Below are 25,663 nucleotides of genomic sequence, written 5' to 3' on the forward strand. Positions count from 1 at the left end.
GCCCCTCTGTTTCTCGCCCTCTGTTTCTGCCCCTCTGATTTAGCCCTTCTGTTTCAGCCCCTCTGTTTCAGCCCCTCTGTTTCTCGCCCTCTGTTTCAGCCCTTCTGTTTCACGCTCTCTGTTTCAGCCCCTCTGTTTCAGCCCCTCTGTTTCTCGCCCACGGTTTCTGCCCCTCTGTTTCTCACCCTCTGTTTCAGCCCCTCCGTTTCAGCCCCTCTGTTTCTCGCCCTCTGTTTCAGCCCCTCTGTTTCTCGCCCTCTGTTTCAGCCCCTCTGATTCAGCCCCTCTGTTTCTCGCCCTCTGTTTCAGCCCCTCTGTTTCTCGCCCTCTGTTTCAGCCCCTCTGTTTCAGCCCCTCTGTTTCTGCCCCTCTGTTTCTCGCCCTCTGTTTCAGCCCCTCTGTTTCTCCCCGTCTGTTTCAGCCCCTCTGTTTCTCGCGCTCTGTTTCAGCCCCTCTATTTCTCGCCCTCTGTTTAAGCCCCTCTGTTTCAGCACCACTGATTCAGCCCCTCTGTTTCAGCCCCTCTGTTTCTCGCCCGCTGTTTCAGCCCCTCTGTTTCTCGCCCTCTGTTTCAGCCCCTCTGCTTCTCGCCCTCTGTTTCAGCCCCTCTGTTTCTCGCCCTCTGATTCAGCCCCTCTGTTTCAGCCCCTCTGTTCCAGCCCCTCTGTTTCAGCCCCTCTGTTTCTCGCCCTCTGTTTCAGCCCCTCTGTTTCTCGCCCTCTGTTTCTGCCCCTCTGATTTAGCCCCTCTGTTTCAGCCCCTCTGTTTCAGCCCCTCTGTTTCTCGCCCTCTGTTTCAGCCCCTCTGTTTCACGCTCTCTATTTCAGCCCCTCTGTTTCAGCCCCTCTGTTTCTCGCCCTCGGTTTCTGCCCCTCTGTTTCTCACCCTCTGTTTCAGCCCCTCCGTTTCAGCCCCTCTGTTTCTCGCCCTCTGTTTCAGCCCCTCTGTTTCTCGCCCTCCGTTTCAGCCCCTCTGATTCAGCCCCTCTGTTTCTTGCCCTCTGTTTGAGCACCTCTGTTTCTCGCCCTCTGTTTCAGCCCCTCTGTTTCAGCCCCTCTGTTTCTGCCCCTCTGTTTATCGCCCTCTGTTTCAGCCCCTCTGTTTCTCCCCCTCTGTTTCAGCCCCTCTATTTCTCGCCCTCTGTTTAAGCCCCTCTGTTTCAGCACCACTGATTCAGCACCTCTGTTTCAGCCCCTCTGTTTCACGCTCTCTGTTTCAGCCCCTCTGTTTCAGCCCCTCTGTTTCTCGCCCTCGGTTTCTGCCCCTCTGTTTCTCACCCTCTGTTTCAGCCCCTCTGATTCAGCCCCTCTGTTTCTCGCCCTCTGTTTCAGCCCCTCTGTTTCTTGCCCTCTGTTTGAGCACCTCTGTTTCTCGCCCTCTGTTTCAGCCCCTCTGTTTCAGCCCCTCTGTTTCTGCCCCTCTGTTTATCGCCCTCTGTTTCAGCCCCTCTGTTTCTCCCCCTCTGTTTCAGCCCCTCTATTTCTCGCCCTCTGTTTAAGCCCCTCTGTTTCAGCACCACTGATTCAGCACCTCTGTTTCAGCCCCTGTGTTTCTCGCCCTCTGTTTCAGCCCCTCTGTTTCTCTCCCTCTGTTTCAGCCCCTCTGTTTCTCACCCTCTGTTTCAGCACCTCTGTTTCAGCCCCTATGTTTCAGTCCCTCTGTTTCTCGCCCTCCGTTTCAGCCCCTCTGATTCAGCCCCTCTGTTTCAGCCCCTCTATTTCAGACCCTCTGTTTCAACCCCTCTGATTCAGCCCCTCTGATTCAGCCCCTCTGTTTCTCGCCCTCTGTTTCTGCCCCTCTGATTTAGCCCCTCTGTTTCAGCCCCTCTGTTTCAGTCCCTCTGTTTCTTGCCCTCTGTTTCAGCCCCTCTGTTTCACGCTCTCTGTTTCAGCCCCTCTGTTTCAGCCCCTCTGTTTCTCGCCCTCTGTTTCTGCCCCTCTGTTTCTCACCCTCTGTTTCAGCCCCTCCGTTTCAGCCCCTCTGTTTCTCGCCCTCTGTTTCAGCCCCTCTGTTTCTCGCCCTCTGTTTCAGCCCCTCTGATTCAGCCCCTCTGTTTCTCGCCCTCTGTTTCAGCTCGTCTGTTTCTCGCCCTCTGTTTGAGCACCTCTGTTTCTCGACCTCTGTTTAAGCCCCTCTGTTTCAGCCCCTCTGTTTCAGCCCCTCTGTTTCAGCCCCTCAGTTTGTCACCCTCTGTTTCAGCCCCTCTGTTTCAGCCCCTCTGTTTCTGCCCCTCTGTTTCTCGCCCTCTGTTTCAGCCCCTCTGTTTCTCCCCCTCTGTTTCAGCCCCTCTGTTTCTCGCCCTCTGTTTCAGCTCCTCTATTTCTCGCCCTCTGTTTCAGCCCCGCTGTTTCAGACCCACTGTTTCAGCCCCTCTGTTTCAGCCCCTCTGTTTCTCGCCCTCTGTTTCAGCCCCTCTGTTTCTCGCCCTCTGTTTCAGCCCCTCTGTTTTTCGTCCTCTGTTTCAGCCCCTCTGTGTTTCGCCCTCTGTTTCAGCCCCTCTGTTTCTTGCCCTCTGTTTCAGCCCCTCTGTTTCTCGCCCTCTGTTTCAGCCCCTCTGTTTCAGCCCCTCTGTTTCAGCCCCTCTGTTTCTCGCCATCTGAATCAGCCCGTCTGTTTCTCGTCCTCTGTTTCAGCCCCTCTGTTTTTCGCCCTCTGTTTCAGCCCCTCTGTTTCTTGCCCTCTGTTTCAGCCCCTCTGTTTCTCGCCCTCTGTTTCAGCCCCTCTGTTTCAGCCCCTCTGTTTCAGCCCCTCTGTTTCAGCCCCTCTGTTTCATCCCCTCTGTTTCTCGCCCTCTGTTTCTCGCCCTCTGTTTCTCAACCTCTGTTTCTCGCCCTCTGTTTCAGCCCCTCTGTTTTTCGTAATCTGTTTCAGCCCCTCTGTTAGGGTTGGGGCTGAAACAGAGGGTGAGAAACAGAGGGGCAGAAACCGAGGGCGAGAAACAGAGGGGCTGAAACAGAGGGGCTGAAACAGAGAGCGTGATACAGAGGGGCTGAAACAGAGGGCGAGAAACAGAGGGGCTGAAACAGAGGGGCTGAAACAGAGGGGCTAAATCAGAGGGGCAGAACAGAGGGCGAGAAACAGAGGGGCTGAAACAGAGGGCGAGAAACAGAGGGGCTGAAACAGAGGGGCTGGAACAGAGGGGCTGAAACAGAGGGGCTGAAACAGAGGGCGAGAAACAGAGGGGCTGAAACAGAGGGCGAGAAGCAGAGGGGCTGAAACAGAGGGCGAGAAACAGAGGGGCTGAAACAGCGGGCGAGAAACAGAGGGACTGAAACAGAGGGGCTGAATCAGTGGTGCTGAAACAGAGGGGCTTAAACAGAGGGCGAGAAATAGAGCGGCTGAAACAGAGCACGAGAAACAGAGGGACTGAAACAGACGGGGAGAAACAGAGGGGCTGAAACAGAGGGCGAGAAACAGAGGGGCAGAAACAGAGGGGCTGAAACAGAGGGGCTGAAACAGAGGGCGAGAAACAGAGGGGCTGAAACAGAGGGCGAGAAACAGAGGGGCTGAATCAGACGGGCTGAAACAGAGGGCGAGAAACAGAGGGGCTGAAACAGAGGGCGAGAAACAGAGGGGCTGAAACGGAGGGGCTGAAACAGAGGGTGAGAAACAGAGGGGCAGAAACCGTGGGCGAGAAACAGAGGGGCTGAAACAGAGGGGCTGAAACAGAGGGGCTGAACCAGAGGGGCTGAAACAGAGGGCGAGAAACAGAGGGCGTGAAACAGAGGGGCTGAAACAGAGGGCCTGAAACAGAGGGGCTGAAACAGAGGGGCTGAAACAGAGGGCGAGAAACAGAGGGGCTGAAACAGAAGGGCGGGAAACAGAGGGGCTGAATCAGAGGGGCTAAATGAGTGGGGCTGAATCAGAGGGACTGAATCAGAGGGGCTGAAACAGAGGGTGAGAAACAGAGGGGCTGAAACGGAGGGGCTGAAACAGAGGGCGAGAAACAGAGGGGCTGAAACAGAGGGCGAGAAACAGAGGGGCTGAAACAGAGGGACTGAAACAGAGGGGCTGAACCAGAGGGGCTGAAACAGAGGGCGAGAAACAGAGGGCGTGAAACAGAGGGGCTGAAACAGAGGGCCTGAAACAGAGGGGCTGAAACAGAGGGGCTGAAACAGAGGGTGAGAAACAGAGGGGCTGAATCAGAGGGGCTGAAACAGAAGGCGAGAAACAGAGGGGCTGAAACAGAGGGCGAGAAACAGAGGGGCTGAAACCGAGGGCGAGAAACAGAGGGGCTGAAACAAAGGATGAGAAACAGAGTGGCTGACACAGAGGGCGAGGAACAGAGGGGCTGAAACAGAGGGGCTGAAACAGAGGGGCTGAAACAGAGTGCGAGAAACAGAGGCGCTGAAACAGAGTGCGAGAAACAGAGGGGCTGAAACAGAGGGCGAGAAACAGAGGGGCTGAAACAGAGGGGCTGAAACAGAGGGGCTGAAACAGAGGGCGAGAAACAGAGGGGCTGAATCAGTGGGGCTGAATCAGAGTGGCTGAAAAAGAGGGGCTGAAACAGAGGGCGAGAACCCAAGGGGCTGAAACAGAGGGCGAAAAACAGAGGGGCTGAAACAGATTACGAAAAACAGAGGGGCTGAAACAGAGGGCGAGAAACAGAGGTTGAGAAACAGAGGGCGAGAAACAGGGGGGATGAAACAGAGGGGCTGAAACAGAGGGTCTGAAATAGAGGGGCTGAAACAGAGGGGCTGAATCAGAGGGGCTGAAACAGAGGGGCTGAATCAGAGGGGCTGAAACAGAGGGGCTGAAACAGAGGGTCTAAATCAGAGGGGCAGAAACAGAGGGGCTGAAACCGAGGGCGAGAAACAGAGGGTCTGAAACAGAGGGGCTGAAACAGAGGGGCTGAAACAGAGGGCGAGAAACAGAGAGGCTGAAACAGAGGGCGAGAAACAGAGGGGCTGAAACAGAGGTCGAGAAACAGACGGGCTGAAACAGAGGGGCTGAAACAGAGGGGCTGAAACAGAGGGGCTGGAACAGAGGGGCTGAAACAGAGGGGCTGAAACAGAGGGCGAGAAACAGAGGGGCTGAAACAGAGGGCGAGAAGCAGAGGGGCTGAAACAGAGGGCGAGAAACAGAGGGCGAGAAACAGAGGGGCTGAATCAGTGGTGCTGAAACAGAGGGGCTTAAACAGAGGGCGAGAAATAGAGGGGCTGAAACAGAGGGCGAGAAACAGAGTGGCTGAAACAGAGGGGGGAAACAGAGGGGCTGAAACAGAGGGCGAGAAACAGAGGGACAGAAACAGAGGGGCTGAAATAGAGGGGCTGAATCAGAGGGGCTGAAACAGAGGGGCTGAATCAGAGGGGCTGAAACAGAGGGGCTGAAACAGAGGGTCTAAATCAGAGGGGCAGAAACAGAGGGGCTGAAACAGAGGGCGAGAAACAGAGAGGCTGAAACAGAGGGCGAGAAACAGAGGGGCTGAAACAGAGGTCGAGAAACAGACTGGCTGAAACAGAGGGTGAGAAACAGAGGGGCTGAAACAGAGGGGCTGGAACAGAGGGGCTGAAACAGAGGGGCTGAAACAGAGGGCGAGAAACAGAGGGGCTGAAACAGAGGGCGAGAAGCAGAGGGGCTGAAACAGAGGGCGAGAAACAGAGGGCGAGAAACAGAGGGACTGAAACAGAGGGGCTGAAACAGAGGTGCTGAAACAGAGGGCGAGAAACAGAGGGGCTGAAACAGAGGGCGAGAAACAGAGGGGCTGAAACAGAGGGCGAGAAACAGAGGGGTTGAAACAGAGGGGCTGAATCAGTGGTGCTGAAACAGAGGGGCTTAAACAGAGGGCGAGAAATAGAGGGGCTGAAACAGAGGGCGAGAAACAGAGTGGCTGAAACAGAGGGGGGAAACAGAGGGGCTGAAACAGAGGTCGAGAAACAGAGGGACAGAAACAGAGGGGCTGAAATAGAGGGGCTGAAACAGAGGGCGAGAAACAGAGGAGCTCAAACAGAGGGCAAGAAACAGAGGGGCTGAAACAGAGTACGAGAAACAGAGGGGCTGAATCAGAGGGTCTGAATCAGAGGGTCTGAAACAGAGGGCGAGAAACAGAGGGGCTGAAACAGAGGGCGAGAAACAGAGGGGGTGAAACAGAGTGTGAGAAACAGAGGGGCAGAAACAGAGGGCGAGAAACAGAGGGGCTGAAACAGAGGGGCTGAAACAGAGGGGCAGAAACAGAGGGCGAGAAACAGAGGGGCTGAAACAGAGGGCGAGAAACAGAGGGGCTGAAACAGAGGGCGAGAAACAGAGGGGTTGAAACAGAGGGGCTGAATCAGTGGTGCTGAAACAGAGGGGCTTAAACAGAGGGCGAGAAATAGAGGGGCTGAAACAGAGGGCGAGAAACAGAGTGGCTGAAACAGAGGGAGGAAACAGAGGGGCTGAAACAGAGGTCGAGAAACAGAGGGACAGAAACAGAGGGGCTGAAATAGAGGGGCTGAAACAGAGGGCGAGAAACAGAGGAGCTCAAACAGAGGGCAAGAAACAGAGGGGCTGAAACAGAGTACGAGAAACAGAGGGGCTGAATCAGAGGGTCTGAAACAGAGGGCGAGAAACAGAGGGGCTGAAACAGAGGGCGAGAAACAGAGGGGGTGAAACAGAGTGTGAGAAACAGAGGGGCAGAAACAGAGGGCGAGAAACAGAGGGGCTGAAACAGAGGGGCTGAAACAGCGAGGGCGAAACAGAGGGGCTGAAAGAGAGGGGCTGATACAGAGGGCGAGAAACAGAGGGGCTGAATCAGAGGGGCTGAATCAGAGGGGTTGAAACAGAGGGGCTGAAACAGAGGGCGAGAAACAGAGGGGCTGAAACAGAGGGGCTGAAACAGAGGGGCTGAAACAGAGGGGCTGAAACAGAGGGCGTGAAACAGAGAGGCTGAAACAGAGGGCGAGAAACAGAGGGGCTGATACAGAGGGCGAGAAACAGACGGACTGAAACATAGGGCGAGAAACAGAGGGTCTGAAACAGAGGGCGAGAAATAGAGGGGCTGAAACAGAGGGCGAGAATCAGAGGGGCTGAATCGGAGGGGCTGAAACAGAGGGCGAGAAACAGAGGGGCTGAAACAGAGGGGCTGAAACAGTGGGGCTGAAACAGAGGGGCTGAAACAGAGGGCGAGAAACAGAGGGGCTGAATCAGAGTTGCTGAATCAGAGGGGCTGAAACAGAGGGGCTGAAACAGAGGGCGAGAAACAGAGGGGCTGAAACAGAGGGGCTGAATCAGTGGTGCTGAAAGAGAGGGGCTTAAACAGAGGGCGAGAAATAGAGGGGCTGAAACAGAGGGCGAGAAACAGAGGGGCTGAAACAGAGGGGGGGAAACAGAGGGGCTGAAACAGAGGGCGAGAAACAGAGGGACAGAAACAGAGGGGCTGAAACAGAGGGACAGAAACAGAGGGGCTGAAACAGAGGGGGGGAAACAGAGGGGCTGAAACAGAGGGCGAGAAACAGAGGGACAGAAACAGAGGGGCTGAAACAGAGGGGCTGAAACAGAGGGCAAGAAACAGAGAGGCTGAAACAGAGTGCGAGACCCTTTGGTTCTCGCCCTCTGTTTCAGCCCCTCTGTTTCAGCCCCTCTGTTTCTCGCCCTCTGTTTCAGCCCCTCTGTTTCTCGCCCTCTGTTTAAGCCCCTCTGTTTCAGCCCCTCTGTTTCAGCCCCTCTGTTTCTCGCCCTCTGTTTCAGCCCCTCTGTTTCTCCCCCTCTGTTTCAGCCCCTCTATTTCTCGCCCTCTGTTTAAGCCCCTCTGTTTCAGCCCCTCTGTTTCAGCCCCTCTGTTTCAGCCCCTCTGTTTCTCGCCCTCTGTTTCAGCCCCTCTGTTTCTCACCCTCTGTTTCAGCCCCTCTGTTTCAGCCCCTCTGTTTCTGCCCCTCTGTTTCTCGCCCTCTGTTTCAGCCCCTCTGAATCAGCGCCTCTGTTTCTCGCCCTCTGTTTGAGCCCCTCTGTTTCTTGCCCTCTGTTTCAGCCCCTCAGTTTCTCACCCTCTGTTTCAGCCCCTCTGTTTCAGCCCCTCTGTTTCTGCCCCTCTGTTTCTCGCCCTCTGTTTCAGCCCCTCTGTTTCTCCCCCTCTGTTTCAGCCCCTCTGTTTCTCGCCCTCTGTTTCAGCCCCTCTATTTCTCGCCCTCTGTTTCAGCCCCGCTGTTTCAGACCCACTGTTTCAGCCCCTCGGTTTCAGCCCCTCTGTTTCTCGCCCTCTGTTTCAGCCCCTCTGTTTCTCGCCCTCTGTTTCAGCCCCTCTGTTTTTCGTCCTCTGTTTCAGCCCCTCTGTTTTTCGCCCTCTGTTTCAGCCCCTCTGTTTCTTGCCCTCTGTTTCAGCCCCTCTGTTTCTCGCCCTCTGTTTCAGCCCCTCTGTTTCAGCCCCTCTGTTTCAGCCCCTCTGTTTCTCGCCATCTGAATCAGCCCGTCTGTTTCTCGTCCTCTGTTTCAGCCCCTCTGTTTTTCGCCCTCTGTTTCAGCCCCTCTGTTTCTTGCCCTCTGTTTCAGCCCCTCTGTTTCTCGCCCTCTGTTTCAGCCCCTCTGTTTCAGCCACTCTGTTTCAGCCCCTCTGTTTCAGCCCCTCTGTTTCATCCCCTCTGTTTCTCGCCCTCTGTTTCTCGCCCTCTGTTTCTCAACCTCTGTTTCTCGCCCTCTGTTTCAGACCCTCTGTTTTTCGTAATCTGTTTCAGCCCCTCTGTTAGGGTTGGGGCTGAAACAGAGGGTGAGAAACAGAGGGGCAGAAACCGAGGGCGAGAAACAGAGGGGCTGAAACAGAGGGGCGGAAACAGAGAGCGTGATACAGAGGGGCTGAAACAGAGGGCGAGAAACAGAGGGGCTGAAACAGAGGGGCTGAAACAGAGGGGCTAAATCAGAGGGGCAGAACAGAGGGCGAGAAACAGAGGGGCTGAAACAGAGGGCGAGAAACAGAGGGGCTGAAACAGAGGGGCTGAAACAGAGGGGCTAAATCAGAGGGGCAGAACAGAGGGCGAGAAACAGAGGGGCTGAAACAGAGGGCGAGAAACAGAGGGGCTGAAACAGAGGGGCTGGAACAGAGGGGCTGAAACAGAGGGGCTGAAACAGAGGGCGAGAAACAGAGGGGCTGAAACAGAGGGCGAGAAGCAGAGGGGCTGAAACAGAGGGCGAGAAACAGAGGGGCTGAAACAGCGGGCGAGAAACAGAGGGACTGAAACAGAGGGGCTGAATCAGTGGTGCTGAAACAGAGGGGCTTAAACAGAGGGCGAGAAATAGAGGGGCTGAAACAGAGCGCGAGAAACAGAGGGGCTGAAACAGACGGGGAGAAACAGAGGGGCTGAAACAGAGGGCGAGAAACAGAGGGGCAGAAACAGAGGGGCTGAAACAGAGGGGCTGAAACAGAGGGCGAGAAACAGAGGGGCTGAAACAGAGGGCGAGAAACAGAGGGGCTGAATCAGAGGGGCTGAAACAGAGGGCGAGAAACAGAGGGGCTGAAACAGAGGGCGAGAAACAGAGGGGCTGAAACGGAGGGGCTGAAACAGAGGGTGAGAAACAGAGGGGCAGAAACCGTGGGCGAGAAACAGAGGGGCTGAAACAGAGGGGCTGAAACAGAGAGCGTGAAACAGAAGGGCTGAAACAGAGGGCGAGAAACAGAGGGGCTGAAACAGAGGGGCTGAAACAGAGGGGCTAAATCAGAGGGGCAGAAACAGAGGGCGAGAAACAGAGGGGCTGAAACAAAGGGCGAGAAACAGAGGGGCTGAAACAGAGGGGCTGGAACAGAGGGGCTGAAACAGAGGGGCTGAAACAGAGGGCGAGGAACAGAGGGGCTGAAACAGAGGGGCTGAAACAGAGGGCGAGAAACAGAGGGGCTGAAACAGAGGGCGAGAAACAGAGGGGCTGAAACAGAGGGCGAGAAACAGAGGGCGAGAAACAGAGGGACTGAAACATAGGGGCTGAAACAGAGGTGCTGAAACAGAGGGTGAGAAACAGAGGGGCTGAAACAGAGGGAGAGAAACAGAGGGGCTGAAACAGAGGGCGAGAAACACAGGGGCTGAAACAGAGGTGCTGAATCAGTGGTGCTGAAACAGAGGGGCTTAAACAGAGGGCGAGAAATAGAGGGGCTGAAACAGAGGGGGATAAACAGAGGGGCTGAAACAGAGGGCGATAAACAGAGGGGCAGAAACAGAGGGGCTGAAACAGAGGGGCTGAAACAGAGGGCGAGAAACAGAGGTGCTCAAACAGAGGGCAATAAACAGAGGGGCTGAAACAGAGGGCGAGAAACAGAGGGGCTGAATCAGAGGGGCAGAAACAGAGGGCGAGAAACAGAGGGGCTGAAACAGAGGGCGAGAAACAGAGGGGCTGAAACGGAGGGGCTGAAACAGAGGGTGAGAAACAGAGGGGCAGAAACAGAGGGCGAGAAACAGAGGGGCTGAAACAGAGGGGCTGAAACAGAGAGCGTGAAACAGAGGGGCTGAAACAGAGGGCAAGAAACAGAGGGGCTGAAACAGAGGGGCTGAAACAGAGGGGCTAAATCAGAGGGGCAGAAACAGAGGTCGAGAAACAGAGGGGCTGAATCAGAGGGGCTGAATCAGAGGGGTTGAAACAGAGGGTCTGAAACAGAGGGCGAGAAACAGAGGGGCTGAAACAGAGGGGCTGAAACAGAGGGCGAGAAACAGAGGGGCTGAAACAGAGGGGCTGAAACAGAGGGCGAGAAACAGAGGGGCTGATACAGAGGGCGAGAAACAGACGAGCTGAAACAGACGAGCTGAAACAGAGGGCGAGAAACAGAGGGGCTGAATCAGAGGGGCTGAAACAGAGGGCGAGAAACAGAGGGGCTGAAACAGAGGGCGAGAAACAGAGGGGCTGAAACGGAGGGGCTGAAACAGAGGGTGAGAAACAGAGGGGCAGAAACAGAGGGCGAGAAACAGAGGGGCTGAAACAGAGGGGCTGAAACAGAGAGCGTGAAACAGAGGGGCTGAAACAGAGGGCAAGAAACAGAGGGGCTGAAACAGAGGGGCTGAAACAGAGGGGCTAAATCAGAGGGGCAGAAACAGAGGGCGAGAAACAGAGGGGCTGAATCAGAGGGGCTGAATCAGAGGGGTTGAAACAGAGGGGCTGAAACAGAGGGCGAGAAACAGAGGGGCTGAAACAGAGGGGCTGAAACAGAGGGCGAGAAACAGAGGGGCTGAAACAGAGGGGCTGAAACAGAGGGCGAGAAACAGAGGGGCTGATACAGAGGGCGAGAAACAGACGAGCTGAAACAGAGGGCGAGAAACAGAGGGGCTGAAACAGAGGGCGAGAAACAGCGAGGCTGAAACAGAGGGTGAGAAACAGAGGGGCTGAAACAGAGGGCGAGAAACAGAGGGCGAGAAACAAAGTGGCTGAAACAGAGGGTCTGAAAAAGAGGGCGAGAAACAGAGGGGCTGAAACAGAGGGCGAGAAACAGAGGGCGAGAAACAAAGTGGCTGAAACAGAGGGTCTGAAAAAGAGGGCGAGAAACAGAGGGGCTGAAACAGAGGGCGAGAAACAGAGGGGTTGAAACAGAGGGCGAGAAACAGAGTGGCTGAAACAGAGGGCGAGAAATAGAGGGGCTGAAACAGAGGGCGAAAAACAGAGGGGCTGAAACAGAGGGCGATTAACAGAGGGGATGAAACAGAGGGGCTGAAACAGAGGGGCTGAAACAGAGGGGCTGAATCGGAGGGGCAGAAACAGAGGGGCTGAATCAGAGGGGCTGAAACAGAGGGCGAGAAACAGAGGGGCTGAAACAGAGGGCGAGAAACAGAGGGGCTGAAACAGAGGGGCTGAAACAGAGGGGCTGAAACAGAGGGCGAGAAACAGAGAGGCTGAAACAGAGGGCGAGAAACAGAGGGGCTGAAACAGAGGTCGAGAAACAGACGGGCTGAAACAGAGGGCGAGAAACAGAGGGGCTGAAACAGAGGGGCTGGAACAGAGGGGCTGAAACAGAGGGGCTGAAACAGAGGGCGAGAAACAGAGGGGCTGAAACAGAGGGTGAGAAGCAGAGGGGCTGAAACAGAGGGCGAGAAACAGAGGGCGAGAAACAGAGGGACTGAAACAGAGGGGCTGAAACAGAGGTGCTGAAACAGAGGGCGAGAAACAGAGGGGCTGAAACAGAGGGTGAGAAACAGAGGGGCTGAAACAGAGGGCGAGAAACAGAGGGGCTGAAACAGAGGGGCTGAATCAGTGGTGCTGAAACAGAGGGGCTTAAACAGAGGGCGAGAAATAGAGGGGCTGAAACAGAGCACGAGAAACAGAGGGGATGAAACAGACGGGGAGAAACAGAGTGGCTGAAACAGAGGGCGAGAAACAGAGGGGCAGAAACAGAGCGGCTGAAACAGAGGGGCTGAAACAGAGGGCGAGAAACAGAGGGGCTGAAACAGAGGGCGAGAAACAGAGGGGCTGAATCAGAGGGGCTGAAACAGAGGGCGAAAAACAGAGGGGCTGTAACAGAGGGCGAGAAACAGAGTGGCTGAAACGGAGGGGCTGAAACAGAGGGTGAGAAACAGAGGGGCAGAAACCGAGGGCGAGAAACAGAGGGGCTGAAACAGATGGGCTGAAACAGAGAGCGTGAAACAGAGGGGCTGAAACAGAGGGCGAGAAACAGAGGGGCTGAAACAGAGGGGCTGAAACAGAGGGGCTAAATCAGAGGGGCAGAAACAGAGGGCGAGAAACAGAGGGGCTGAAACAGAGGGGCAGAAACAGAGGGGCTGAAACAGAGGGGCTGGAACAGAGGGGCTGAAACAGAGGGGCTGAAACAGAGGGCGAGAAACAGAGGGGCTGAAACAGAGGGCGAGAAGCAGAGGGGCTGAAACAGAGGGCGAGAAACAGAGGGGCTGAAACAGCGGGCGAGAAACAGAGGGGCTGAAACAGAGGGGCTGAATCAGTGGTGCTGAAACAGAGGGGCTTAAACAGAGGGCGAGAAATAGAGGGGCTGAAACAGAGGGCGAGAAACAGAGGGGCTGAAACAGACGGGGAGAAACAGAGGGGCTGAAACAGAGGGCGAGAAACAGAGGGGCAGAAACAGAGGGGCTGAAACAGAGTGGCTGAAACAGAGGGCGAGAAACAGAGGGGCTGAAACAGAGGGCGAGAAACAGAGGGGCTGAATCAGAGGGGCTGAAACAGAGGGCGAGAAACAGAGGGGCTGAAACAGAGGGCGAGAAACAGAGGGGCTGAAACGGAGGGGCTGAAACAGAGGGTGAGAAACAGAGGGGCAGAAACCGTGGGCGAGAAACAGAGGGGCTGAAACAGAGGGGCTGAAACAGAGAGCGTGAAACAGAAGGGCTGAAACAGAGGGCGAGAAACAGAGGGGCTGAAACAGAGGGGCTGAAACAGAGGGGCTAAATCAGAGGGGCAGAAACAGAGGGCGAGAAACAGAGGGGCTGAAACAAAGGGCGAGAAACAGAGGGGCTGAAACAGAGGGGCTGGAACAGAGGGGCTGAAACAGAGGGGCTGAAACAGAGGGCGAGGAACAGAGGGGCTGAAACAGAGGGGCTGAAACAGAGGGCGAGAAACAGAGGGGCTGAAACAGAGGGGCTGAAACAGAGGGCGAGAAACAGAGGGCGAGAAACAGAGGGACTGAAACATAGGGGCTGAAACAGAGGTGCTGAAACAGAGGGTGAGAAACAGAGGGGCTGAAACAGAGGGAGAGAAACAGAGGGGCTGAAACAGAGGGCGAGAAACTCAGGGGCTGAAACAGAGGTGCTGAATCAGTGGTGCTGAAACAGAGGGGCTTAAACAGAGGGCGAGAAATAGAGGGGCTGAAACAGAGGGGGAGAAACAGAGGGGCTGAAACAGAGGGCGATAAACAGAGGGGCAGAAACAGAGGGGCTGAAACAGAGGGGCTGAAACAGAGGGCGAGAAACAGAGGTGCTCAAACAGAGGGCGAGAAACAGAGGGGCTGAAACGGAGGTGCTGAAACAGAGGGTGAGAAACAGAGGGGCAGAAACAGAGGGCGAGAAACAGAGGGGCTGAAACAGAGGGGCTGAAACAGAGAGCGTGAAACAGAGGGGCTGAAACAGAGGGCAAGAAACAGAGGGGCTGAAACAGAGGGGCTAAATCAGAGGGGCAGAAACAGAGGTCGAGAAACAGAGGGGCTGAATCAGAGGGGCTGAATCAGAGGGGTTGAAACAGAGGGGCTGAAACCGAGGGCGAGAAACAGAGGGGCTGAAACAGAGGGGCTGAAACAGAGGGCGAGAAACAGAGGGGCTGAAACAGAGGGGCTGAAACAGAGGGCGAGAAACAGAGGGTCTGATACAGAGGGCGAGAAACAGACGAGCTGAAACAGAGGGCGAGAAACAGAGGGGCTGAATCAGAGGGGCTGAAACAGAGGGCGAGAAACAGAGGGGCTGAAACAGAGGGCGAGAAACAGAGGGGCTGAAACGGAGGGGCTGAAACAGAGGGTGAGAAACAGAGGGGCAGAAACAGAGGGCGAGAAACAGAGGGGCTGAAACAGAGGGGCTGAAACAGAGAGCGTGAAACAGAGGGGCTGAAACAGAGGGCAAGAAACAGAGGGGCTGAAACAGAGGGGCTGAAACAGAGGGGCTAAATCAGATTGGCAGAAACAGAGGGCGAGAAACAGAGGGGCTGAAACAGAGGGCCTGAAACAGAGGGCGAGAAACAGAGGGGCTGAATCAGAGGGGCTGAATCAGAGGGGTTGAAACAGAGGGGCTGAAACAGAGGGCGAGAAACAGAGGGGCTGAAACAGAGGGGCTGAAACAGAGGGCGAGAAACAGAGGGGCTGAAACAGAGGGGCTGTAACAGAGGGCGAGAAACAGAGGGGCTGATACAGAGGGCGAGAAACAGACGAACTGAAACAGAGGGCGAGAAACAGAGGGGCTGAAACAGAGGGGCTGAAACAGTGGGGCTGAAACAGAGGGCTGAAACAGAGGGGCTAAAACAGAGGGCGAGAAACAGCGAGGCTGAAACAGAGGGTGAGAAACAGAGGGGCTGAAACAGAGGGCGAGAAACAGAGGGCGAGAAACAAAGTGGCTGAAACAGAGGGTCTGAAACAGAGGGCGAGAAACAGAGGGGCTGAAACAGAGGGCGAGAAACAGAGGGGTTGAAACAGAGGGCGAGAAACAGAGTGGCTGAAACAGAGGGCGAGAAATAGAGGGGCTGAAACAGAGGGCGAAAAACAGAGGGGCTGAAACAGAGAGCGAGAAACAGAGAGGCTGAAACAGAGGGCGAGAAACAGAGGGGCGGAAAAAGAGTGCGAGAAACAGAGGCGCTGGAACAGAGTGCGAGAAACAGAGGGGCTGAAACAGAGGGCGAGAAACAGAGGGTTTGAAACAGAGGGGCTGAAACAGAGGGGCTGAAACAGAGGGCGAGAACCAAAGGGGCTGAAACAGAGGGCGAAAAACAGAGAGGCTGAAACAGATTACGAAATACAGAGGGGCTGAAACAGAGGGCGAGAAACAGAGTTTGAGAAACAGAGGGCGAGAAACAGAGGGGATGAAACAGAGGGGCTGAAACAGAGGGTCTGAAATAGAGGGGCTGAAACAGAGGGGCTGAATCAGAGGGGCTGATACAGAGGGTGAGAAACAGAGTGGCTGAATCAGAGGGCGAGAAACAGAGGGGCTGAAACAGAGGGGGGGAAACAGAGGGGCAGAAACAGAGGGCGAGAAACAGAGGGACAGAAACAGAGGGGCTGAAACAGGGGGACTGAAACAGAGGGCGAGAAACAGAGGGGCTCAAACAGAGGGCAAGAAACAGAGGGTCTGAAACAGAGTGCGAGAAACAGAGGGGCTGAATCAGAGGGGCTGAAACAGAGGGCGAGAAACAGAGGGGCTGAAACAGCGGGCGAGAAACAGAGGGGCTGACACAGAGGGGCAAAAACAGAGGGTGAGAAACAGAGGGGCAGAAACAGAGGGCGAGAATCAGAGGGGCTGAAACAGAGGGGCTGAAATAGCGAGCGCGAAACAGAGGGGCTGAAACAGAGGGGCTGATACAGAGGGCGAGAAACAGAGGGGCTGAATCAGAGGGGCTGAAACAGAGGGGCTGAAACAGAGTGGCTGAAACAGAGGGCGTGAAACAGAGAGGCTGAAACAGAGGGCGAGAAACAGAGGGGCTGATACAGAGGGCGAGAAACATACGGGCTGAAACATAGGGCGAGAAACAGAGGGGCTGAAACAGAGGGGCTGAAACAGTGGGGCTGAAACAGAGGGCTGAAATAGAGGGGCTGAATCAGAGGGGCAGTTACAGAGGGGCTGAATCAGAGGGGCTGAAACAGAGGGCGAGAAACAGAGTGGCTGAATCAGAGGGCGAGAAACAGAGGGGCTGAAATCGAGGGCGAGATACAGAGGGGCTGAAACAGAGGGCGAGGAACAGAGGGGCTGAAACAGAGGGCGAGAAACAGAGGGGCTGAAACAGAGGGCGAGGAACAGAGGGCGAGAAACAGAGGGACTGAAACAGAGTGGCTGAAACAGAGGGGCTGAAACAGAGGGCGAGAAACAGAGGGGCTGAAACAGAGGGGCTGAAACAGAGGGGCTGAAACAGAGGGGCTGAAACAGAGGGCAAGAAACAGGGGGGCTGAAACAGAGGGCGAGAAACAGAGGGGCTGAAACAGAGGACGAAAAACAGAGGGGCTGAAACATAGGGCGAGAAACAGAGGTTGAGAAACAGAGGGCGAGAAACAGATGGGATGAAACAGAGGGGCTGAAACAGAGGGGCTGAAATAGAGGGGCTGAAATAGAGGGGCTGAATCAGAGGGGCAGTTACAGAGGGGCTGAATCAGAGGGGCTGAAACAGAGGGCGAGAAACAGAGTGGCTGAATCAGAGGGCGAGAAACAGAGGGGCTGAAATCGAGGGCGAGATACAGAGGGGCTGAAACAGAGGGGCTGAAATAGAGGGGCTGAAACAGAGGGGCTGAAACAGAGGGCGTGAAACAGAGAGGCTGAAACTGAGGGGGAGAAACAGAGGGGCTGAAACAGAGGGTGAGAAACAGACGGGCTGATTCAGAGGGCGAGAAACAGAGGGGCTGAAACAGAGGGGCTGAAACAGAGGGGCTGAAACAGAGGGCGAGAAACAGAGGGGCTGAAACAGAGGGCAAGAAACAGAGGGGCTGAAACAGAGGGCGAGAAACAGAGGGCGAGAAACAGAGGGACTGAAACAGAGGGGCTGAAACAGAGGGCGAGAAACAGAGGGGTTGAAACAGAGGGCGAGAAACAGAGGGGCTGAAACAGAGGGGCTGAAAAGGTGGGGCTGAAAAATAGGGCGTGAAACAGAGAGGCTGAAACAGAGGGCGAGAAACAGAGGGGCTGAAACAGAGGGGCTGAAACAGAGGGGGAGAAACAGAGGGGCTGAAACAGAGGGGCTGAAACAGAGGGGCAGAAACAGAGGGGCTGAAACAGAGGGGCTGAAACAGAGGGCGAGAAACTGAGGGGCTGAAACAGAGGGCAAGAAACAGAGGGGCTGAAACAGAGGGCGAGAAACAGAGGCGCTGATTCAGAGGGGCTGAAACAGAGGGCGAGAAACAGAGGGGCTGAAACAGAGGGGCTGAAACAGAGGGGCAGAAACAGAGGGCGAGAAACAGAGGGGCTGAAACAGAGGGGCTGAAACAGAGGGGCTAAATCAGAGGGGCAGAAACAGAGGGGCTGAAACAGAGGGCGAGAAACAGAGGGGCTGAAACAGAGGGGCTGGAACAGAGGGGCTGAAACAGAGGGGCTGAAACAGAGGGCGAGAAGCAGAGGGGCTGAAAAGAGGGAGAAACAGAGGGCGAGAAACAGAGGGACTGAAACAGAGGGGCTGAAACAGAGGGCGAGAAACAGAGGGGCTGAAACAGAGGGCGAGAAACACAGGGGCTGAAACAGAGGGGCTGAATCAGTGGTGCTGAAACAGAGGGGCTTAAACAGAGGGCGAGAAATAGAGGGGCTGAAACAGAGGGCGAGAAACAGAGGGGCTGAAACAGAGGGGGAGAAACAGAGGGGCTGAAACAGAGGGCGAGAGACAGAGGGGCAGAAACAGAGAGGCTGAAACAGAGGGGCTCAAACAGAGGGCAAGAAACAGAGGGGCTGAAACAGAGGGCGAGAAACAGAGGGGCTGAATCAGAGGGGCTGAAACAGAGGGCGAGAAACAGAGGGGCTGAAACAGAGGGCGAGAAACAGAGGGGCTGAAACGGAGGTGCTGAAACAGAGGGTGAGAAACAGAGGGGCAGAAACAGAGGGCGAGAAACAGAGGGGCTGAAACAGAGGGGCTGAAACAGAGAGCGTGAAACAGAGGGGCTGAAACAGAGGGCGAGAAACAGAGGGGCTGAAACAGAGGGGCTGAAACAGAGGGGCTAAATCAGATTGGCAGAAACAGAGGGCGAGAAACAGAGGGGCTGAAACAGAGGGCCTGAAACAGAGGGCGAGAAACAGAGGGGCTGAATCAGAGGGGCTGAATCAGAGGGGTTGAAACAGAGGGGCTGAAACAGAGGGCGAGAAACAGAGGGGCTGAAACAGAGGGGCTGAAACAGAGGGGCTGAAACAGAGGGCGAGAAACAGAGGGGCTGAAACAGAGTGGCTGAAACAGAGGGCGAGAATCAGAGGGGCTGATACAGAGGGCGAGAAACAGACAGGTTGAAACAGAGGGCGAGAAACAGAGGGGCTGAAACAGAGGGGCTGAAACAGAGGGGCTGAAACAGAGGGCGAGAAACAGAGAGGCTGAAACAGAGGGCGAGAAACAGAGGGGCTGAAACAGAGGGCGAGAAACAGAGGGCGAGAAACAAAGGGGCTGAAACAGAGGGGCTGAAACAGAGGGCGAGAAACAGAGGCGCTGAAACAGAGGGCAAGAAACAGAGGGGCTGAAACAGAGGGCGAGAAACAGAGTGGCTGAAACAGAGGGTGAGAAATAGAGGGGCTGAAACAGAGGGCGAGAAACAGAGGGCGAGAAAAAGAGGGGCTGAAACAGAGGGCAAGAAACAGGGGGGCTGAAACAGAGGGCGAGAAACAGAGGGGCTGAAACAGAGGACGAAAAACAGAGGGGCTGAAACATAGGGCGAGAAACAGAGGTTGAGAAACAGAGGGCGAGAAACAGATGGGATGAAACAGAGGGGCTGAAACAGAGGGGCTGAAATAGAGGGGCTGAAATAGAGGGGCTGAAACTGAGGGGCAGTTACAGAGGGGCTGAATCAGAGGGGCTGAAACAGAGGGCGAGAAACAGAGGGGCTGAATCAGAGGGCGAGAAACAGAGGGGCTGAAACCGAGGGCGAGATACAGAGGGGCTGAAACATAGGGGCTGAAATACAGGGGCTGAAACAGAGGGGCTGAAACAGAGCGCGTGAAACAGAGAGGCTGAAACTGAGGGGGAGAAACAGAGGGGCTGAAACAGAGGGTGAGAAACAGACGGGCTGATTCAGAGGGCGAGAAACAGAGGGGCTGAAACAGAGGGGCTGAAACAGAGGGGTTGAAACAGAGGGCGAGAAACAGAGGGGCTGAAACAGAGGGCTAGAAACAGAGGGGCTGAAACAGAGGGCGAGAAACAGAGGGCGAGAAACAGAGGTACTGAAACAGAGGGGCTGAAACAGAGGGCGAGAAACAGAGGGGTTGAAACAGAGGGCGAGAAACAGAGGGGCTGAAACAGAGGGGCTGAAAAGGTGGGGCTGAAAAATAGGGCGTGAAACAGAGAGGCTGAAACAGAGGGCGAGAAACAGAGGGGCTGAAACAGAGGGGCTGAAACAGAGGTGGAGAAACAGAGGGGCTGAAACAGAGGGCGAGAAACAGAGGGGCAGAAACAGAGGGGCTGAAACAGAGGGGCTGAAACAGAGGGCGAGAAACTGAGGGGCTGAAACAGAGGGCAAGAAACAGAGGGGCTGAAACAGAGGGCGAGAAACACAGGCGCTGATTCAGAGGGGCTGAAACAGAGGGCGAGAAACAGAGGGGCTGAAACAGAGGGGCTGAAACAGAGGGGCAGAAACAGAGGGCGAGAAACAGTGGGGCTGAAACAGAGGGGCTGAAGCAGAGGGGCTAAATCAGAGGGGCAGAAACAGAGGGCGAGAAACAGAGGGGCTGAAACAGAGGGCGAGAAACAGAGGGGCTGAAACAGAGGGGCTGGAACAGAGGGGCTGAAACAGAGAGGCTGAAACAGAGGGCGAGAAGCAGAGGGGCTGAAAAGAGGGAGAAACAGAGGGCGAGAAACAGAGGGACTGAAACAGAGGGGCTGAAACAGAGGTGCTGAAACAGAGGGCGAGAAACAGAGGTGCTGAAACAGAGGGCGAGAAACAGAGGGGCTGAAACAGAGGGCGAGAAACACAGGGGCTGAAACAGAGGGGCTGAATCAGTGGTGCTGAAACAGAGGGGCTTAAACAGAGGGCGAGAAATAGAGGGGCTGAAACAGAGGGCGAGAAACAGAGGGGCTGAAACAGAGGGGGAGAAACCGAGGGGCTGAAACAGAGGGCGAGAAACAGAGGGGCAGAAACAGAGGGGCTGAAACAGAGGGGCTGAAACAGAGGGCGAGAAACAGAGGGGCTCAAACAGAGGGCAAGAAACAGAGGGGCTGAAACAGAGGGCGAGAAACAGAGGGGCTGAATCAGAGGGGCTGAAACAGAGGGCGAGAAACAGAGGGGCTGAAACGGAGGTGCTGAAACAGAGGGTGAGAAACAGAGGGGCAGAAACAGAGGGCGAGAAACAGAGGGGCTGAAACAGAGGGGCTGAAACAGAGAGCGTGAAACAGAGGGGCTGAAACAGAGGGCGAGAAACAGAGGGGCTGAAACAGAGGGGCTAAATCAGATTGGCAGAAACAGAGGGCGAGAAACAGAGGGGCTGAAACAGAGGGCCTGAAACAGAGGGCGAGAAACAGAGGGGCTGAATCAGAGGGGCTGAATCAGAGGGGTTGAAACAGAGGGGCTGAAACAGAGGGCGAGAAACAGAGGGGCTGAAACAGAGGGGCTGAAACAGAGGGGCTGAAACAGAGGGCGAGAAACAGAGGGGCTGAAACAGAGTGGCTGAAACAGAGGGCGAGAATCAGAGGGGCTGATACAGAGGGCGAGAAACAGACAGGTTGAAACAGAGGGCGAGAAACAGAGGGGCTGAAACAGAGGGGCTGAAACAGAGGGGCTGAAACAGAGGGCGAGAAACAGAGAGGCTGAAACAGAGGGCGAGAAACAGAGGGGCTGAAACAGAGGGCAAGAAACAGAGGGGTTGAAACAGAGGGCGAGAAACAGAGTGGCTGAAACAGAGGGTGAGAAATAGAGGGGCTGAAACAGAGGGCGAGAAACAGAGGGCGAGAAAAACAGGGGCTGAAACAGAGGGCAAGAAACAGGGGGGCTGAAACAGAGGGCGAGAAACAGAGGGGCTGAAACAGAGGACGAAAAACAGAGGGGCTGAAACATAGGGCGAGAAACAGAGGTTGAGAAACAGAGGGCGAGAAACAGATGGGATGAAACAGAGGGGCTGAAACAGAGGGGCTGAAATAGAGGGGCTGAAATAGAGGGGCTGAAACTGAGGGGCAGTTACAGAGGGGCTGAATCAGAGGGGCTGAAACAGAGGGCGAGAAACAGAGGGGCTGAATCAGAGGGCGAGAAACAGAGGGGCTGAAACCGAGGGCGAGATACAGAGGGGCTGAAACAGAGGGGCTGAAATACAGGGGCTGAAACAGAGGGGCTGAAACAGAGCGCGTGAAACAGAGAGGCTGAAACTGAGGGGGAGAAACAGAGGGGCTGAAACAGAGGGTGAGAAACAGACGGGCTGATTCAGAGGGCGAGAAACAGAGGGGCTGAAACAGAGGGGCTGAAACAGAGGGGTTGAAACAGAGGGCGAGAAACAGAGGGGCTGAAACAGAGGGCTAGAAACAGAGGGGCTGAAACAGAGGGCGAGAAACAGAGGGCGAGAAACAGAGGTACTGAAACAGAGGGGCTGAAACAGAGGGCGAGAAACAGAGGGGTTGAAACAGAGGGCGAGAAACAGAGGGGCTGAAACAGAGGGCGAGAAACAGAGGGGCAGAAACAGAGGGGCTGAAACAGAGGGGCTGAAACAGAGGGCGAGAAACTGAGGGGCTGAAACAGAGGGCAAGAAACAGAGGGGCTGAAACAGAGGGCGAGAAACACAGGCGCTGATTCAGAGGGGCTGAAACAGAGGGCGAGAAACAGAGGGGCTGAAACAGAGGGGCTGAAACAGAGGGGCAGAAACAGAGGGCGAGAAACAGTGGGGCTGAAACAGAGGGGCTGAAACAGAGGGGCTAAATCAGAGGGGCAGAAACAGAGGGCGAGAAACAGAGGGGCTGAAACAGAGGGCGAGAAACAGAGGGGCTGAAACAGAGGGGCTGGAACAGAGGGGCTGAAACAGAGAGGCTGAAACAGAGGGCGAGAAGCAGAGGGGCTGAAAAGAGGGAGAAACAGAGGGCGAGAAACAGAGGGACTGAAACAGAGGGGCTGAAACAGAGGTGCTGAAACAGAGGGCGAGAAACAGAGGTGCTGAAACAGAGGGCGAGAAACAGAGGGGCTGAAACAGAGGGCGAGAAACACAGGGGCTGAAACAGAGGGGCTGAATCAGTGGTGCTGAAACAGAGGGGCTTAAACAGAGGGCGAGAAATAGAGGGGCTGAAACAGAGGGCGAGAAACAGAGGGGCTGAAACAGAGGGGGAGAAACCGAGGGGCTGAAACAGAGGGCGAGAAACAGAGGGGCAGAAACAGAGGGGCTGAAACAGAGGGGCTGAAACAGAGGGCGAGAAACAGAGGGGCTCAAACAGAGGGCAAGAAACAGAGGGGCTGAAACAGAGGGCGAGAAACAGAGGGGCTGAATCAGAGGGGCTGAAACAGAGGGCGAGAAACAGAGGGGCTGAAACAGAGGGCGAGAAACAGAGGGGCTGAAACGGAGGTGCTGAAACAGAGGGTGAGAAACAGAGGGGCAGAAACAGAGGGCGAGAAACAGAGGGGCTGAAACATAGGGCGAGAAACAGAGGTTGAGAAACAGAGGGCGAGAAACAGATGGAATGAAACAGAGGGGCTGAAACAGAGGGGCTGAAATAGAGGGGCTGAAATAGAGGGGCTGAATCAGAGGGGCAGTTACAGAGGGGCTGAATCAGAGGGGCTGAAACAGAGGGCGAGAAACAGAGGGGCTGAATCAGAGGGCGAGAAACAGAGGGGCTGAAACCGAGGGCGAGATACAGAGGGGCTGAAACAGAGGGGCTGAAATAGAGGGGCTGAAACAGAGGGGCTGAAACAGAGGGCGTGAAACAGAGAGGCTGAAACTGAGGGGGAGAAACAGAGGGGCTGAAACAGAGGGTGAGAAACAGACGGGCTGATTCAGAGGGCGAGAAACAGAGGGGTTGAAACAGAGGGGCTGAAACAGAGGGGCTGAAACAGAGGGCGAGAAACAGAGGGGCTGAAACAGAGGGCAAGAAACAGAGGGGCTGAAACAGAGGGCGAGAAACAGAGGGGCTGAAACAGAGGGCGAGAAACAGAGGGCGAGAAACAGAGGGACTGAAACAGAGGGGCTGAAACAGAGGGCGAGAAACATAGGGGTTGAAACAGAGGGCGAGAAACAGAGGGGCTGAAACAGAGGGGCTGAAAAGGTGGGGCTGAAAAATAGGGCGTGAAACAGAGAGGCTGAAACAGAGGGCGAGAAACAGAGGAGCTGAAACAGAGGGGCTGAAGCAGAGGGGGAGAAACAGAGGGGCTGAAACAGAGGGCGAGAAACAGAGGGGCAGAAACAGAGGGGCTGAAACAGAGGGGCTGAAACAGAGGGCGAGAAACTGAGGGGCTGAAACAGAGGGGCTGAAACAGAGGGCGAGAAACAGAGGGGCTGAAACAGAGGGCTAGAAACAGAGGGGCTGAAACAGAGGGCGAGAAACAGAGGGCGAGAAACAGAGGTACTGAAACAGAGGGGCTGAAACAGAGGGCGAGAAACAGAGGGGTTGAAACAGAGGGCGAGAAACAGAGGGGCTGAAACAGAGGGGCTGAAAAGGTGGGGCTGAAAAATAGGGCGTGAAACAGAGAGGCTGAAACAGAGGGCGAGAAACAGAGGGGCTGAAACAGAGGGGCTGAAACAGAGTGGGAGAAACAGAGGGGCTGAAACAGAGGGCGAGAAACAGAGGGGCAGAAACAGAGGGGCTGAAACAGAGGGGCTGAAACAGAGGGCGAGAAACTGAGGGGCTGAAACAGAGGGCAAGAAACAGAGGGGCTGAAACAGAGGGCGAGAAACAGAGGCGCTGATTCAGAGGGGCTGAAACAGAGGGCGAGAAACAGAGGGGCTGAAACAGAGGGGCTGAAACAGAGTGGCAGAAACAGAGGGCGAGAAACAGAGGGGCTGAAACAGAGGGGCTGAAACAGAGGGGCTAAATCAGAGGGGCAGAAACAGAGGGCGAGAAACAGAGGGGCTGAAACAGAGGGCGAGAAACAGAGGGGCTGAAACAGAGGGGCTGGAACAGAGGGGCTGAAACAGAGAGGCTGATCAGAGGGCGAGAAGCAGAGGGGCTGAAAAGAGGGAGAAACAGAGGGCGAGAAACAGAGGGACTGAAACAGAGGGGCTGAAACAGAGGTGCTGAAACAGAGGGCGAGAAACAGAGGGGCTGAAACAGAGGGCGAGAAACAGAGGGGCTGAAACAGAGGGCGAGAAACACAGGGGCTGAAACAGAGGGGCTGAATCAGTGGTGCTGAAACAGAGGTGCTTAAACAGAGGGCGAGAAATAGAGGGGCTGAAACAGAGGGCGAGAAACAGAGGGGCTGAAACAGAGGGGGAGAAACAGAGGGGCTGAAACAGAGGGCGAGAAACAGAGGGGCAGAAACAGAGGGGCTGAAACAGAGGGGCTGAAACAGAGGGCGAGAAACAGAGGGGCTCAAACAGAGGGCAAGAAACAGAGGGGCTGAAACAGAGGGCGAGAAACAGAGGGGCTGAATCAGAGGGGCTGAAACAGAGGGCGAGAAACAGAGGGGCTGAAACAGAGGGCGAGAAACAGAGGGGCTGAAACGGAGGTGCTTAAACAGAGGGTGAGAAACAGAGGGGCAGAAACAGAGGGCGAGAAACAGAGTGGCTGAAACATAGGGCGAGAAACAGAGGTTGAGAAACAGAGGGCGAGAAACAGATCGGATGAAACAGAGGGGCTGAAACAGAGGGGCTGAAATAGAGGGGCTGAAATAGAGGGGCTGAATCAGAGGGGCAGTTACAGAGGGGCTGAATCAGAGGGGCTGAAACAGAGGGCGAGAAACAGAGGGGCTGAATCAGAGGGCGAGAAACAGAGGGGCTGAAACCGAGGGCGAGATACAGAGGGGCTGAAACAGAGGGGCTGAAATAGAGGGGCTGAAACAGAGGGGCTGAAACAGAGGGCGTGAAACAGAGAGGCTGAAACTGAGGGGGAGAAACAGAGGGGCTGAAACAGAGGGTGAGAAACAGACGGGCTGATTCAGAGGGCGAGAAACAGAGGGGCTGAAACAGAGGGGCTGAAACAGAGGGGCTGAAACAGAGGGCGAGAAACAGAGGGGCTGAAACAGAGGGCAAGAAACAGAGGGGCTGAAACAGAGGGCGAGAAACAGAGGGGCTGAAACAGAGGGCGAGAAACAGAGGGCGAGAAACAGAGGGACTGAAACAGAGGGGCTGAAACAGAGGGCGAGAAACATAGGGGTTGAAACAGAGGGGCTGAAAAGGTGGGGCTGAAAAATAGGGCGTGAAACAGAGAGGCTGAAACAGAGGGCGAGAAACAGAGGAGCTGAAACAGAGGGGCTGAAACAGAGGGGGAGAAACAGAGGGGCTGAAACAGAGGGCGAGAAACAGAGGGGCAGAAACAGAGGGGCTGAAACAGAGGGGCTGAA

Source organism: Chiloscyllium punctatum, chromosome 21 (genome assembly GCF_047496795.1).
Source record: "Chiloscyllium punctatum isolate Juve2018m chromosome 21, sChiPun1.3, whole genome shotgun sequence".
NCBI lineage: Eukaryota > Metazoa > Chordata > Chondrichthyes > Orectolobiformes > Hemiscylliidae > Chiloscyllium > Chiloscyllium punctatum.